The sequence below is a fragment of the Terrapene carolina genome, unplaced genomic scaffold (genome assembly GCF_002925995.2).
Source record: "Terrapene carolina triunguis isolate 2854851 unplaced genomic scaffold, T_m_triunguis-2.0 Scaffold110, whole genome shotgun sequence".
In the NCBI taxonomy this organism is placed as follows: Eukaryota; Metazoa; Chordata; order Testudines; family Emydidae; genus Terrapene; species Terrapene triunguis.
Genome location: NW_020664461.1, coordinates 5357839 through 5372434, shown reverse-complemented (window position 1 = coordinate 5372434; position 14596 = coordinate 5357839). Strand labels below are relative to the sequence as shown.

Sequence of the window (14596 nt, the reverse complement as noted above, 5' to 3'; positions counted from 1 at the left end):
CAGGCAGGCAGAGGAGCTGGGCGCACACAGTGAAGTTAATGGCCCAGTTGCTAGCGTGAAAGACAGTGAATTGATGTTGCCCACTGACGGGAACAACGGTTTCATTCTGCCAGGAGAGGTTCTCAGCTGGACGTGCAATTGAATTATGTGAGGGAAGGGTGAGGAGGAATGCTCGGAGGAGGGGAATTTCTATAGTTTCTCAAGCAGGGCTGTGATGTTGTTTTCTGCAGAGCTAAGCAGAGTTAATGAACCCAAGGGGAGCGTCTGGATGATCACATTCCTGTTGCCCTCTGAGTATGACCATGTGTATTACTGGCCATCACATAATTAAATTGAAGCAAAAAGCAAAATTGAAAGGGTCTTTTGTGCTTGGGCTGCTTCAGGGAACTAGTGAATATTAGCGTGGCTGTCTGCAGCACAACATGGTCTGTAGTTAAGGCACACTGCACTGAGGTAGACATTTCTATAGAGTAGCCACAACATTGGATAAAATTCACTTGACACAGTTTATAGTTGTGTGTGTAAAGTACCTACGCAGGGGTTCTCAAACTTCATTGCACTGCGACCCTCTTCTGACCAAAAAAAAAAATTGCTACATGACCCCAGGAGGGGGAACCGAAGCCTGAGCCTGCCTGAGCCCCATCGCCCCGGGCGGGGGTGGGCCAAAGCTGAAACCCAAGGGCTTCAGCCCCCGGGGGGCCTGTAACCTAAGCCCCGCTGCCCAGGGCTGAAGCCCTTTGGCTTTGACCCCAGGTGGTGGGGCTTGGGCTTCAGCCCCGGGCCCAGCAAGTCTAACACAACATGTCCTTTTATACCTGCTAAAAGTCTGACCTGATTCCCTTTCCTTTTCAAAAACGAAATGTGCTCCTGGATTTCTTTTGTCCAATACTCTTTCCTCCCAGGTTGGTAGGAATAGTTTGCTGCCTTCCAGCATGGTACTAGTCTTCTGCCTGTATGCGTATCAAACAAAGCCTGCTGCCTGGCACTACAGTGACGCTTGTGCAGAGAACTCAGAGTTACTCCGGCCTTGGTGTCATTCGGTTCATTTTTAAGCCCGAAATGCATTCTGATGTTCTTTCATCATTCTCTGATCTGTCAAGAGTGCATGATCTGATTCAGGAACAGCTTAGGGTTGCTGGCACTGCGTGCAGAATGGAAATGACGCCAGGTTTTGGTGAAAACAGTTGTCTTGGTGCTTTGCATTAACCCCTCCCCCAAACCCTGCCACACTAACTACTGTGCAGAGTTTTCTCTTGTACTAAAGGACAGTTTCTTTAATCCTCAGAAGTGGGCAAGAATGGAAAAGATTAAAAGTATATGAAATCTCTGGGTGAATTCAGAGGGGCATAATTCGATCTTGGTTTCCCCTGAATCTTTGCTTAGCTACTTACCGCTAATTCCATGGATAATTTGAGTTTGGCATACCTTTACAGAATCCTGACCGGTTACTCATCAATGTGGAGTTATAATATTATCTTCCTATGTGCCAGTTTTCTATGAATGTTAAAAATAGGAGCGTTATCACCGGAATGGGGTGTTACAATTTGAGAGATAATAAATAATTAGAAATTTAATTTATTCATGAAAAAACAAATTCTCTTGATGAGTGTCTCTGAAGTCGTGTTTTTGTGAGGGTGGGGAACAAGGCTAGTTGTAAGCAGGCTGGCTCGCTGGCACTATTTGAAGAGACAAGTCCCTGTCCTCTGACATCTGAGGGAGAGCAGTTGGAGTCAGTAAAACACCCTTCTGTAACTCCATCTCCCCCAACAAAATCCAATTTCTCCCTTCTTACTATGATGCAACCTGCTACTCAGGAGAGAGGGGCTGAGAAATGCCCAAGAGAATAGGTTTTCCAGAGATCTGTGTGCTAAATTGCCCTTGTATTAAAACCCTTGGATTTATTATGCTGCAAATTCTAGCTCATGCTGAGAATTGAGACATCAGTCTGTGTGTGGTCTCTGCCCACTGAGGGATAGCTTTCCTTGTTAAACAGGAAGGAGAGAGAGAAAAACTGTGACTCTTGTTCTTCCGCCGTCCATCCCATCACACCTTGCTGCGAACCCAGGAACTGGCAGTGCCCAGAAAGAACCTATAGCTGCACCAGGCCCAGCCATTCCGAGTAGGTGTTGTTTCAGGTCGGGGTATAAAAGGGGGAAAAGTTGAGTATTAAAAAAAAAAAAAGTTTAATCAATTAATTATTCAAGATGAAGCTGTCAATCACATCATCATTCCTAGGATTTCATATTTTAAACAAGCACAAGGAAACTTTCTATTATTACCTATCAGCTCTGTGTTCTTGGGGAACCAGGGCGCAGTGTCCAGCCTGTCTGACTCATGAAAGACCTACCCCCCTCGCCCCAGCTTCTGCTTGAACCAAAGCCGATCAGAAGCAAGACTTACAAACAGCTATGAAAAGGCGGTGGAAGACTCACCTAAACCCCTCTGGACAAGGGTGACAGCTTGGAAGTGCTGCTTGACCCAGCCTGCTGAGTTGAGGGACATATAAGGGGTCAGCTTGGTAGTGCTGATTAACTCGGTCCTCTTAGACGCACTCTGTTAATGGGTGTGTGTGTGTGTGTCTGATTCTGGGGCTGGAAGAATCCAGCCCTAGGGAACCTAGGTCCTGCAGGATAGCTCCATGGGGAGGGAACTTGCAGAAGGGAGAAGTAGAGCTCCGTATGGGAACACAAGTGACACAAGCAGTACATTGATAGAATTACAGAAACCCCTCCCCCCCCCCGAAGAGTAACCCTAATAAATGACCATACCCCAAAGTAATGGGCAAATCTGGTAACACTATTTACAAATGGGCAGACTGGGTACTTCGTTTAACTTTTTAGAAGTGCTCAACTATAACCACTAATTCACGTTTTCCCATGGCCAGAATAATTTTTTGAATTGACTGTAAGACTTCATCTTGGTTTTGTATTTACTGTTCTGCTTATGTGCAATTCTCAACTTTCAGGGGTGCCGAAAGACTGCTGCACTATTAACTCTTCAGCAGGTGGAAGTCAGGGGGTAGTCAGGATAATGCGGTGAAATGTGCAGAAGGATTGTCCGGCGGTCACTGAGCACCTAGCTATGATTGATTCACAGAATAGCATTGGCATGGAGCCTGTGGCTAGCTGATGTGCTGAGAGATGAAGGAGTGAGGTTTAGAAGTGTAAAAAGACATATGGCCCTAAATAAAGGGGGTCCCTGAGGCCACATCATGATCTTGTCTGATAGTTGGGGCTGGATGTTTCTGGGGTTCTCTGGCCCATGCATCAAAGATAAGATCTTGAGCAGCAAGGGAAGGTTCATGCTTTAGTCCTGGGTGTATTGTCTGGACCAGCTTTTTAGTTGGGGCCAGACATAATAAGAACCCGTGTTCTGAACTCTGGGGACTTCAAAGCAGAAAACCAGAGTAGAGAGGGAGTTTGAGTGGGGCCTGGATCTCATTCACCTGGAATGGACGCTAAGTGCTTTTTTATAGTTGCTTTGTTTTACATTCAGATGCTGGCTACACCCACTTAGAGCTTAAAAATCAAATTTATATCTCTACTAATTTTGTCCAAGAGGTTGTTGGGTTTTTTTTCTGTCTGAGAGCAAGCAGATTAATTGCTCTGCTCCAGGCCTGGGGAGGATAAAGGTGCATTGACTGCTGGAAGCTATAGATTGAGCTTTACTCACCATCTTGCTAACATACAGATTGAAAGTGATAAGAGTTTTGATACATATATGCCTGTGTGTAAATCGTATCTGTGCACCTGTCAGAACGTGAGGTTTGATCCACAGTTGCCAACTTTCATGCGGTAAATAAGCACCCCGACTTCCACAATAAGCCAAAAATCAAGCTAATCCCATTTCAAAACAAGGCCAAAACAAGCCAGTCCCTAAGAACTCCCACACTCTGTGACTAGATTCCCCTGGCATGCGGTCTGGGACTGTGGTGGGCCCCCTGTGCTCTCTGCCCCTGCTTGCCCCTTGCCCCTGCTTGCCAGGAGCCGATCAAAAAAAAGAAGCAACAAGCTACAAGCCAAAAACTAGCCAACAAGCAACTCACAAGCCAATTAAGCCAAAAACAAGCCCAATTTCTGTGTTTTTCCCCCGTGGGTTTGGCATGTCTGGTTTGGTCCCAGCAATACCCTTTGTCATAATAGCAGCTGGTTTAAGCTGCTGGCTGGTTTAAGCTGCTTTGTTCAAGCAATTTAAATAGTATACAGGTTTTGAGCCTCCCACATATTTTAAGGTAACCTTAATCTGTTGGTTTCTAATCTGACCCTTCTCTTCTGGGAAGTAGTGTGGACTGATGGATATAAAGAGTGGTTTTCAAAAATGCATGAGTGATTTAAGAGCAAAAGACCTATGGGGCTTTAGGTGCTTGTGAAAATCCCACCCAAAATGTACTGTAAAGAAAAGTATGACATGGAATGCAGTACAGAGCTAAATGGCAGAAAGAGAGTCTGGGATCCTAAAGGACAAATTTTGGATGGACCCCTCTGATCAAGCACTGCCTGCTTAGCTGTTGCATGTTTGGGGCTGTGTTGGTATCCATAGATCCTCTACTTAAATCCTGGACCCTGGTTTTTTTCTTCGGGAAAAGCTGGAAGGTGTTTCTCTCTCTTCATCCAAATAACTGAAGGGGCTGTGGCCGGGGTGGGAGGACATATAGCACTTTCTTTTGCAGCAGCAGCCTTCTCTTTGTTCCCTAAGGCACACATAGGGTTAATTTGGTGGGTCAGAGGGTTTTGTTTAGTACAGTGGATTTTGGTGGTTTATATTTACTTATTCTGCAGAACTGCTTTCCCTTTTTGTTAATCTTTTATTAATGGGACTTACTTCCTATTTTATTTATCTGACTATAGACTAAATGGGAGACGGTGGATTTTTGCCAGTGACTTTCATGTGCTGGTTGTCTGGTGTAGACAGTCTTTCCATGACTTGACCAACATGCTCAGTATCCCTGTCTGTTCCCTCACCACTCCTGTTGAACGTGCAGCTGTGAGGGTAGCCATTCGGAAATCTTGAGAATTAGTTTATAATGGATCTTACAATAATAAAACTTCAATGTCATTTTTCTTTGTCTTTGGTATCTCTGCAGATTGTCAGCCTCCCCTGTAGGTCACTGAGAGCTCATGCACATTACTTTTTTATTAATATTATCTTTGATTTTTACTAGGAAATATGATACAACTTCTAAAATGGAGAAACATATTCTCTTGAAAGATTCACTAAGGGATCATTAACTGTATTTACGCAAGTGGACACGTGGCATTGAGTGAAATAACAGTTTATTTAGCAAAGAATGTGAATGGATTTAAGCAGATAACTTCTTGGGAGAATAAAGGGCATATGCAGTTCATGGGGTGAAATCTTTCACCTTCCTATTGGAATTCATTCCCTGAATTCAGTCTAAACCAGACTAACAGATTTTCCTGTCCATGGAAGTTACTGTAATTTATTAGGAAAGGAAATAACTCTCAAGATTTACACATTCCATTCACTTTATTACGAAAACTGGAACCTCTCAGCCTTTAATAATACTAAAACATTGGGTTTGGAATGACATCAGTTGCCTCATTCTCTGAACTAGTGAAACTTGCACCTATTTTGAGGGCAGGGTCATGACTAAGGCTTTTGTCATGGTTATTTTTAGTAAAAGTCATAGACAGGTCATGGGCAATAAACAGAAATTCACAGAAGCCGTGACCTGTCTGTGATTTTTGCTTTTGTGGCTCCATGGTTTTCCCTGCCAACGTGGTGGCTTGGAGCTGTGGGGCTCCCCCTCTGCCCACGGCAACTGGAAGCTGCGGGAGGGTGGGGGGGCTAGAGGGGCTCCACTCAGGGTGACCATATTTTACAAGAAGAAAATGGGACACCCCCAGCTGCTCGCCTGAGGCATCCCCCTCCTCCAGCACGAGGCTCTCACCCGTTGCTGGAACCTTGCAGGAGGCCTCCTGTTGCCAGATCCCTGCCAGGGCCCCTCTGGCTGCCAACTCCAGAGTCCCGCAGCCCCTGGGGCTGAAGCAGAGAATGTAACGGAGGTCTCTGGACGTCACGGATTTCACCCGCAACATAAATGTAGCCTTAGTCATGACTGCTACTAGAGACACCTCTTCTGATGGATCATCCGTGGAGTGGTATTGGCGACTGCGTCTCAAATCATTGCTCACTTGCTCTTTTTTCTGGTTGGGGATGAATTATGTAATCACTTTGTCTAATGGAGAGGACCTCTCTAGTGTATTGCTTTCTACAGGATATAAAGCTGAGGCAGATGTCTTGGGGGCCACCAGATCAGGGATTACAGGGAAAAGCAAATTAAGGGATATTACTTGCGTTTGCTGCCAAATTTGGAGCAATAAATAGTAGTCTCATGATTTCTGGTGTTACCAGTATTCTCAGGGGATTGGTGATAGGATATGGAGCCTTTCTCCTTAAGCTCACAGGTTTGAGTTGCAGCTGTGTTGGTAGAGTTCAAAAATCATTGCCGTCTGATGTAATCTGTGGAAAATGAAGTATTGGTCTCAGGGTATTGGATATTTATCCACATTAGCTGGCACAATTATTGGCAATTTTAATAGACACTAAATGGTGATTATTATAGGCTGAGTTGGTAATGGCTTTCTACACTTAAGGTTGCCCAACACTTCTTCTTATCAGATCCCGTTTTCAGTTGCTTGTGTCTGTGCCAAATTTGAACTGTATGGATTGAAATTTCCTATGCTAGCTGTGCGTCTCAGGCTGAAATTTTGGGAGAGTTTCAGAAAAAAGATTCTGCCATTTCTGAGAACAAGATTTGGGAAAAATACATTGTTTTGTCCATGTTTTTAAAAATGAACTTATAACTGTTTATTTGAGAGACATTCTATTACCTCCTGGACTTGGGAGTCAGAATGTGAAATTTTGTAAAGGGGGATTGTCAGCATGGTATCAGGGATGTCTTTTTTTTTTTTTAATGGAGATATCCCATCTCCTAGAACTGGAAGGGACCTTGAAAGGTCATCGAGTCCAGCCCCCTGCCTTCACTAGCAGGACCAAGTACTGATTTTGCCCCAGATCCCCAAGTGGCCCCCTCAAGGATTGAACTCTCAACCCTGGGTTGAGCAGGCCAATGCTCAAACCACTGAGCTATCCCTCCCCCCCTGTGCCTTTTGCTGCACCAGTTAGAAATGAATGTCAACATTTGGCCAAGTTTTGTAAGTCTTTGAAAAATCTCAGTTCACGCATGACCAGTACAGACTTGTTAGAACTTGACAGCTAAATTCCCCAGGTTTCTACATGTAGTGGGCATGCTCCAGACGAGGGTTGCAGGGGCTGAGCAGGACTTCCTTTGCCATTTCTGCTCCGGACTGCTGTGGGTGCAGGAACGGAGCACAGGGGGACTGTCTTCTGCTCTCAATGCTCCACCTGCTGGTGCTCAGGCAGTGAGCAAGAGGAAGCTGCCTGACTTGAATGCAGAGGGAGCAGATTGGGAAGAGGAGCAGCGTGGGGCAGATGAAGTAGGAGCTGGGGGTGTGGGACTGGAACTGGGCCTGGGCCTGGGGTAAGTAGACCAGACCACCTTAATTATGGCATTTCTTAACTTTTGACTGCTTGGTTTTGCAATCTTAATGGGTTTTTTTAAAAACACTTTTTGTGTTTAATTATTTATATAACCTTCCACATCATGCTACGTGCTTTTATAGCTTTAAACAGGTTCCTGCACCAAAGAGATTGCAATCTAAGCAGTAGAAAAATGAATCAACTCGAGTCCCTGCTTCCCCCAACACTTTCAATATTACCTTTCTTTAATCTGGACCTATGTTAAATATTGAAGTTATCTAACCCTTTGTTTTCCCCTTCCATAACCCAATTATTCCTCTTCCTCGCTGATTCATATTTATAGTGACCCTTAGCCTATCCGCTTGCAGTCCTTCCTGCTCCTCCCTCTGAATAGTCTTCTCAGTCTTGATAGAAATTGAACTGCACCAGGACAGGGTTGACACATAGTTGGGGAGAACTACTACTGCTAGAGGACTTCAGTCTCCTGAGTTGTCCAGCTTAATTCCGCTAACAATCAGTAAAATTTAAAATAACAAAAGAAATTGGACTTGCTTTTCCACCATGCTGTATAAGAAGTTTAAAACTGTAATTCCATACGTAGGCCCTGATCTGCAAACAAGCAGCAATTCTTTCTCGATTTTTGTGGCACAAATCATTCTATTCACAGTTATCAAGTAGATGTTGAAGGGGTAGCACTTGTGCCTTCTGGTGTGATTATTTGTGGGTAAATGTTTCAAAATCAGGCTCGTAGTTGGAGGCCAAAAATACTGTGAGCCAAATTCATCCCTGATATATTGACTTCAGTTGAGTTCACACCAGTGAACAATTTGGCCCACTGTGTTTCTATATATCTGTGTTGCTATTGCTGTAAAACGCAAATTTGAAAACCTGTATTTGGTTTAATCCTTCATGTCCTGGGACGGTCTGTTTGGGTGGTCTGTTCACAGTTTACAGAGATTAGACTAAGCGCTTCCCACTCACAGACCAGCAGCTGCATTACTGCTGGATGCTTGGGAGAAAGGTCCATATTTGTGCCAGCATTTAACTTGGCACAGGATTTGCATCAGTTATAGAGATTGCTATGCTTGGCTGTACTTCTGTTTTTATAATCCCTATTATACTTTTATTATTAAATTGTTGACAGCTATTAGGTTCTGATTCAACTCTGGTCTTCCCTACAGTATATAAATGTGTTTTATTTCTGACCTGAGGAGACCTCATGGTCTTCTGGGGTTGGAGGAAATTTATTTCCCATGTTCATTCAATTCTGGGCTTCCCCACGTTACTCTGCCATTCTTTGTCAGCTGTGGTCTATAATTTCCTAGCATGAGTGAGAATGTTGTCACCAGGTCTGTTCAGTTACATCTACCTCTCAGCATACTGCTTCTTTAGTATCAAAGGGGTAGCCGTGTTAGTCTGGATCTGTAAAAGAAGCAAAGAGTCCTTCTTCGGATACATCCGAAGAAGTGGGTATTCACCCACGAAAGCTCATGCTCCAATACGTCTGTTAGTCTATAAGGTGGCACAGGACTCTTTGCTTCTTTAGTGTATTTCCCCTGTGGCTGAGAGGGGAAACCCTTTTCCAGATTCTCTCTCATACTGTTCTGCCAGTGAACCCATTGTAAGAATCTTTTTATTTGTTTGTTTAATTTAATATCTTCTTTTTGGCCTGTTATTTCATACATCACTCCTGTTGTAATGGATGATATAGCCACAATGCCTTGGAATTAATGGGAAATCCTGTTGTCTACACCAGAGTGGCATCAGACACTATAGACTATGCAAATGTAGTAAAGCAAATAGAGAAATCTGAGGGGCATTGCTCTCTGAGGGAAATACTGTAACTATGAGTTAGGATCAGGCTGTGTTTTCCACACAAAAAGATGATAGTGAAAGCTGTCTAAAGAGAAGGACCTGGTTCCTCTTTTCATCTTACAAATGCACTGAGACGCTGTAGCGGTAGGTGTAGTATATAAGATTCTAGATAGATCTTAGGGTCTGTTAAGGCTACGAAGTATGCTCTGTAGTACTTTGAGAATGGCTCTCCTGTTTTACCACCTGAGTATATAATGTGTAGTGACGGGAGACCTGATTTTGTATTAACAATATGCTAAGCGTAATTTAAAATAAGAATACTGTATGGACTATGGGGGTGTGAGTTGCACAGCACAACAGTGTGTTGCACTCCAGCTGCCCTGTATGGACACTGCTAATGCAAACTAAAAGGTACCTGGTGCGTGTCTCCACACAGGGCAGTCAGAGTGCATCACTCTGGTGTGCTGTGCAGTTCATACCTCTGTAGTCCACACTGCAGCACAGTGTCGACAAACCCTAAGCCTGCGTTATGCACTCAGTTTTCCAAACATGCTATCATGTATTGCTTTAGTGCCCCCATTGTGCTTGATTCCAGTAATCTGCATAGTAATTATAAAGCCTCAGCCTCCACTCACCAGAGTGCTTGTACAATTGCACAATATCATAAAGGCAGGTTAAAAACAAAGCAAAGTAAAATAAAAATCACCTTAAAATTAAAAGTGGATGAATGTATATCTACTGTGTGGACATAGCGTATCATTGTGTGCCTGTTTGTTCAGTGGAGCCTGAACAAAGAAGTCTTGTGGTACTGGAGTCTTGCTTTTCAGTGTTGTGCTGAACAGTAAGGGTTGACTCTGAACTGTATTTGAATGAAGTTTGCACCTCAGAAGGCCTGTAAAATGAACTTCTATAGCAGAACAGACAGCACCAAGTTTCTGACATCAAATAGCTATCACAGGTACTTATCTCTGAGTGCCTCATAATCTTTTATTGTATTTTATCCTCACACCACCCCTGGCAGTGGTGTTGTCCTTGTTTTTCAGATAGGGAACTGAGGCACAGCAAAGCAAAGTGACTTGCCCAAGGCCACCCGGTGAATCTGTGGCAAAGCGGGGACTTCAACTCAGGACTCTCAGTCCTAGGCTGGTGCCCTAACTGCTGGACTATCCTTCCTCACTGTTAGTAAAGGTTAGGTCTATAAATAGCCATTGGTAGAAACAGGAATTCCCAGAGGTCCATCTAGTCTAGTATCCTGTCTCTGACAAGGGCCAGTACCAGATGCTTCTGCAGGGTGTTTACATCTTCCGCTGTAGGAGGTTGTGAAATAAGCTGCCCCCCACAGTAGGCCTCAACCTGATCTCCAGTAATTAGAGATTGGCTTAAGACCTGAAACACGAGGTTTAATATCCCTGCCAATCTTTATCCTTAATTGTAACAACTCTGGATATTTTTGTTATCCATACAATCCCTTTTGAGTCTTAAATTCTTGGCCTCTGTGTGGCAATGAGTTCCACAGTTTAATTACACATTGTATGAAAAAGAATTTCCTTTTTTCAGTTTTGAATTTGCCACCTTTTAATTTGATTGACTGTTTCATTGTTCTTGTATTATGGCCCAGGGAGGAAAGAAGTTTCTGATCTAACTTCTCTAGATCATTGATTACTTTATATACTTTTATTATTCATAGATTCATAGTTTAAGACCAAAGGAAGGAACTGTAAGATCATCTTGTCTGACCTCTTGCGTATCACAGGCCATTCATTTTCACCCAGTTATCTCTGTATTGAGCCCAATAACTTGTGTTTGACTAAGCATCTTCCAGAAAGGCACCAGTCTTGATTGGATCATGTCCCAGCTTATTCGTCTCCTCTCTCAGGGTAAGCAATCGCACTCTTTTCAATCTCTCTTTATATGAGCCTTTCCTGTGCCCTGGATCATTCTCCTTCTTCTTCTCTCAACTCTTTTTACTTGAATCTTTTTGAGATGGGGAGACCAGTCCTGCCCACAGTATCCAGGTGAGGCTGCACCACTGATTTATAAAAAGGCATTAGAATATTCTCACTGGTCACTATCATATTCCTGATTTTTCCTAACATTGTGTGTGTTTGTTTTTTATCCCAGCTCCACGTTTGAACAGAGGTTTTCATTGAGCTGTCTGCAGTGACTCACTGGTCCCTTTCTTGGGTTTATTCAATTAATCTAGAACCCTGTAAGGGGTCTGAGTAGTTTAATTGTTTTCCCTGCTAATGAGCATTACTTTGCATTTATTGAATTAAATTTCATTTGCTGTCATGTTGCCCATTCATCTAGCTTGTTTAGCTCTCTCTGAAGTCCTTCACAGTCCTCTCTGGTCTTGAATAACCTAAAAGACTGTGTGCTATCTGCATATTTTACTCCTGGGGGAATTTTGTGCTACTGTGCATGCATAATTAATGAGCTGCACATATTTTTAACTTTTTGCGCAGAAAATAAGCTTTGCCGAAATGTTGCTGCAGTTCCGCCTTTTGCCCACCAGAGGGTACTGTGGTGATAGACCAGAGCAGTAGCTCCCAGCCAGCCCAGCAGGGAATAAAAAGAGGCTGCCTTCTTCGCAGCGCCGGCCAGGCCAGGCCAGGCCAGGAGGCAGGGGCTGTGGGGAGACAGACAGCGGGAAGTGCTGGGCGGGGAGAGTCAGATGGGCTAGTGCGGGAGGGGCTGAATGGGAGTGGGGCCACAGGGAGGAGGGAGGTGCAGGGTGAGGGCGTGCAGAGCTACATAGGGACAGGGGAGTGGCTGAGTGGGGGCACAGAGACACATGCAGATGGGGGAGGGGGTACAGAGCCACATAGGGAAAGGGGTGCGGTGCAGAGCCACATGGGGATGGGGGGAGTCAAGTGGGTGTCTGAGTGGGGGTGAAGGAACACGTGGACTGAGGTTTCAAGGACACATGGGGGTGTAGGAACACATGGGGATGGGGCAGATGTACCTGACTGAATGGGAGAGGCTAGGGGTCAGCCAGGGTCTGCATGGGGAAAGCTCCCTAACAATCCCTCCCTGACCCTCAAAAAACCTGTTCCATACTTTTCCTACCCATACCAACAACCCTCCAAGTTCACACCCAGGCTCCTTCCCGGCAGTTTACTTCCCCCTCTCTCAGCTCCTCCGTTACCCCTGACTTCCCCAAGCCTTTGCACTGCTTCTGAGGGGTGCGGGAAATATGGTTCTGTATTGTAGTTTAAATGATTATTACTCAGAGTTCTGTATTAATATACCTAGTAATATACCTATTTGTCAAAAAACATTTCCTGAATCCCTTTTTGTTGTCTGTATTGTTACAGACACTTGCTGACAAGTATTTTGAAATAAATGACCAAAAATAATTGAAACTGGTATAATTATATTGTGTTATTTTGACAAATAAAATATGCAGAATTTTGCAATATTGTGTGCAGAATTTTTAATTTTTTGGTGCAGAATTTCCCCAGGAGTAATATTTACTGTCTCCCTACTCATTCCCTTCTTTCCAGATAGTATATTAAACATCACAGAACCTAGTTATGGAACCCTAAGATCCCTGCTGTTAGCCTTTTGCAACAATTAAAATGACCTTTTAATTCTAGTCTTTGCTTTCTGTCTTCTAGACAGTTTTTTGTCCATGAGAATAGTTCACTTCCCACCCTGTGGCATTTTAGCTTGTGTAGTAGACTTTTGTGTGGGGCCTTGTCAAAGGTGTTTGGAAGTCTAAGTAAATTGTACACATCAGGTTGTTCAGTCATCTAATCCCATCCCCTGCACTCAAGGTAGGACTAAGTATTATCTAGACCATCCCTGACAGGTGTTTGTCCAACCTGCTCTTAAAAGCCTCCAGTGACAGAGATTCCACAACCTTCCTAGGCAGGGCCGTAGCAACAAAGAACGTGGCCCCCTCCGAACGGTGGCCCCCTCCGAATATATGTCCAGGCGGGGCCCCTTACAATGCAGAAACTGGAATGCGGTATTTATTTTGCCACTTTTAGGGGCCCCCTTCCTTGCGGGGCCCCCTCCGGTCGGAGGGTACGGAGAGCGCTCGCTACGCCTCTGTTCCGAGGCAATTTATTCCAGTGCTTAACCACCCTGCCAGGAAGTTTTTCCTAACGTCCAACCTAACCTCCCTTACTGCAATTTAAGCCCATTGCTTCTTGTCCTATCCCCAGAGGTTAAGGAGAACAATTTTTCACCCTCTTCCTTGTAACAATCTTTGATGTACTTGAAAACTGTTATCATGTCCCCCCTCAGTCTTCTCTTGTCCAGACGAAACAAACACATTTTCTCCAATCTTCCCTCATAGGTCATGTTTTCTAGCCCTTTAATCACTTTTGTTGCTCTCCTCTGGACTTCCTCCAATTGGTCCACATCTTTCTTGATATGTGGCGCCCAGAACTGGACACAATACTCCAGTTGAGGCCTTATCCATGTGGAGTCTAGTGGAAGAATTCCCTGGGTTGTCCTTACTCCCCTTTTTATAGATAGGCACTATATTTGCTCACTTCCAGTCGACTGGAATCTCTCCCATCTTCTATGAGTTTTCAAAGATAATCGCTAATGGCTCAGATATCTCCTAAGTCAGCTCCTTGAGTATTCTAGGATGTATTTTCTGAGGCCCTGCTGTTCTGAAGACATCTAACTTGTGTAAGTGCTTTTTAACTTGTTTTTTCCCCTATTTTAGCTTCAGATCCTACCTCATCATCACTGGCATTCATTCTGTTAGATGTTTGATCACTACTAACCTTACTGGTGAAAACTGAAACAAAAAAAGGCATTTAGCACTCCTGCCATTACCACATTTTCTGCTACAGACACCCCCCCCTGACTTACGCAATCGTTCTGTTCTGGAAAGCCTTGCGTAACTCGAACTTGGGGAGGCCAGAAACGTATACCCGTACGTTATGCAAAAATTTCCCCAACTAGAAAATCCTATTTCTGGCTTATGGAACTCTTTCTGTATGTGCAAATTTGCGTAAGTCGGGTCTTGTGTAACCCGGGGAGAGTCTGTATTGTCTTTCTCCCCCCACCCCCCATTGAGTAATGGGCCTATTCTGTCCTTGGTCTTTCTCTTGCTTCTAATGTATTTGTAGAATGTTTTCTTGTTACCCTTTATGTCCCTCGCTAGTTTAATTTAGTTTTGTGCCTTGGCCTTTCCAGTTTTGTCCCTACATGCTCGTGTTGTTTTTTTATATTCATTCTTTGTAATTTGACCTAGTTTTCACTTTTTGTAGGACTTTTTTTTTTTTTTTTTTTT

General features: G+C 44.0%; 1 protein-coding gene across 4 annotated transcripts in view; it reads left to right on the top strand.

The window, feature by feature from the left end:
• Window positions 1-14596, top strand: part of ST3GAL3 (ST3 beta-galactoside alpha-2,3-sialyltransferase 3) — a 333313-nt gene that overhangs the window by 115620 nt on the left and 203097 nt on the right. The gene's annotated exons all lie outside the window — the stretch shown is intronic.